General features: G+C 41.1%; 1 non-coding gene across 1 annotated transcript; it reads left to right on the forward strand.

Moving 5' to 3' along the window:
• The first annotated feature begins 2,603 nt into the window (after positions 1 to 2,603).
• Positions 2,604 to 2,710, forward strand: LOC141593231 (small nucleolar RNA R71). The gene has a single exon (XR_012521333.1). It is a non-coding gene; the product is annotated as a small nucleolar RNA R71 (small nucleolar RNA).
• Positions 2,711 to 3,064: the final 354 nt, after the last annotated feature.

Here is a 3,064-nt window from a genome sequence, read left to right on the forward strand (position 1 = left end):
CACTCGGATCACAGCCAGCACGAGCGGATTCCTCTTGGGACGCTTGGATTTCTTCCTGCACCCACGGGTTCAGGTCCACCCGTGGGGATCTTCATTTCCCATATCATTCTTTATTCAGTCCTTTAGTCAACATTGTGTGTGCACTTATGAAGGCTCATTTAGCCTATGGCAATTGCTATCCCCACACTATATCAAACACTACACATCAAAACACATTAAAATACCTCCCTCACTTTCTCTCATAATGAAAATCTTGATCAAAGTATGAAATTGCACATCCAAAATTGACAAAAATGCAATATAAGAAGTAAAATGCAAGTTAAGGGTTAGAATATTTACAAATGGTGGTTTAGGGAGGACTCCACCAAACTCTCACCCTTGAATGAGATGTCAAGAGGGCATAGCCAAGGCGTTGTTGATGTTGCTCAACACCTTATAGAAGTAGTCGAAGGCTTGTTCATTTTCATTATAGAGATCGTCAATAGACCTTTGCACATTGTGTTCTTCATGATGGTGACCCATGTCAAGATGGTCACCAAAACCTTGGTCTAAGGTCATAGCATTGCCAATGTAGGGATTGCCTATCCTTCAAATTCGTCATACCATAGACCACAAACTTCCTTAGCTTGCTCCCCAATGGTATCATGAGTCGATGAAAACAACTCTTCTTTCTTGTTGTCATGGCCAATGAGGCCTTCTTATTTTATTGTTATGATTGGTGGTGAGTATTCAAGCTCTCTTCGTTGTTGAAATTTCCTTGCTCTTTGGATAGAGCATCTTGAAGGTTATCCACATTCTTCATCCATATGGGTGGTGATTCTTTACCCATAGCTTGATCTTTGCATTGAGATGCTTACTTCTTCCTATCACTTTCCCGGCTATAGTGATCAATCTTGAAACATGGCTCATGTAATCGGGGAGCTCTCATTGTCTTGTCAAGATTAAAAGTGATTGTCTCATCTCCCACTTCAAGTGTAAGCTCTCCATGTTTCACATCAATCACCGCTCCCGCGGTATGCAAGAAAGGTCTTTCTAAAATGATAGGAATATTCGAATCCTCCTCCATGTCTACAATGACAAAGTCTACCGGGACGAAGAATTTGCCAATTCTCACGGGCACATCCTCCCATATCCCTAGAGGAATCTTTGTTTATTGATCCGCCATTTGAAGAGTAATGTTGGTGAATTTGAGCTCTCCCATTCCTAGCCTCTTGCATACCGAGTATGGCATGACACTTACACTTGCTCCAAGGTTACATAAAGCATTGTTGATTGTAGTGTCGCCAATGGTGCATGGAATAGAAAAGCTTCCCAGATCCTTGAGTTTTGGAGGGGAACTTCCTTGTAGATTAGCACTACTCACTTTGGTAAAGGCAATAGTCTCTAGCTTTCAGATGGACTTCTTCTTGGTAAGAATATCTTTCATGTATTATACATAGGCCGGAACATGATTGATCAATTCCGTGAATGGGATTGAGACTTCTAAGTTCTTCACAATTTCCATGAACTTTCCAAGTTGTTCGTCAAACTTAGGCTTAGCTTGACGACTTGCGAATGGAAGTCTAATCACAATAGGGTCTTTCTCCTTAGCCTTCTCTTTATTCTTCTTCTTTGAAGCTTCTTGGGTGGCGGGTTCTTCTTCCTTAGAGTTCTTCACAACTCTTTGCTTGTCACTAGCATCCGCAATGTCTTCATCAATTGGCTTCTTCGGCCCTTCATATCTTGTACCACTCCTCAAATGAATGGCACTAACCGATTCATGTCTTGGGGGATTACTTTGAGGTGGTAATTGCCCCTTTTGTCTTTGAGAGCTAGAAGATGCTAATTGAGACATTTGGGTTTCCAACATCTTGATGTGGGCTAGTATGTTGTTGATGGTGATGTCTTTGGCTTGGCTATCTTTTTGCATTTGGGTGAAAAATTCTTGTTGATTCTTTTGCATTTGGAGGACCGCTTTTTGAACATCAAAGCCTTGGTCATTCGATTGATTGTAAGAAGGTTGATTTTGATAACTGTGGCTTTGGTTGTAAAAGGGTCTTTGAGCTTGATTTCTCATTGGAGGTGGGGTGTATGTTGGTTGAGGGTTTTGAACATTTTGGCTTTTGTATGAAAGATTGGGATGGAATTTGGTATTCTCATTGTAATAGTTGGAATAAGGGGTTCCACTTTTGTATTCTTGGAAAGCATTCACTTGTTTATTTGTTCCCCTACATTCACTTTGGTCATGTCCCAAAGTTCCACAACTCTCACATACTCCACTTGGAATTGCGGATGATGCCACCATAGCATTAACATGTTGTTTGGGTGATTTGGAAACTTCATCAAGCTTAGCCATGGCCTTCTCAAACTTCAAATTGATGGTGTCAATATGAGCACTTAGTTGAGCACCCAATTGTGTCATAGAATCTACCTCGTGCTTTCCTCCTCTAGTAGCCTTTTGAGGCCTACTATATTGTGTATTATAAACCGCCATCTCTTCGATTTTGGCCCATGTTTGATTGTCATCAACTTTAGTGAACATTCCATTGGATCCCATATTGAGAATGTTGCGAGAGTCTTCATATAGACCATTCTAAATTTGTTGCATAAGGAACCACTCGCTAAGTCCATGGTGTGGACAAGAACGACAAGTGTCCTTAAATCTCTCCCATGCTTCACACAATGATTCCCCATCTCTTTGCTTGAACCCGGTGATTTGGGCTCTCAACATGTTAGTCTTCTCCGGAGGATAGAATTTCTTGTAGAAAGCAAGTGCCAACTTATTCCATGAATCAATACCAAGGGTAGCCTTGTCTAGGCTCTTTAACCATTGCTTTGCAGTACCGATCAAGGAGAAAGGAAATAATAACCATCGGATTTGATCTTGAGTAACTCCGGTTTGAGAAATCGCATCACAATAGTCACAAAAAGTCTCCATATGTGAATAAGGGTCTTCACTAGGCATCCCTCCAAATTGACTTCTCTCAACTAATTGTATGAATGCAGATTTGGCAATGAAATTACCGGTTAGATGTGGTGGTGTAGGAATACCATTTGGTAGGTTCTCCTCGGTTGGTACGGAATG

This window comes from Silene latifolia, chromosome 7 (genome assembly GCF_048544455.1).
Source record: "Silene latifolia isolate original U9 population chromosome 7, ASM4854445v1, whole genome shotgun sequence".
NCBI lineage: Eukaryota > Viridiplantae > Streptophyta > Magnoliopsida > Caryophyllales > Caryophyllaceae > Silene > Silene latifolia.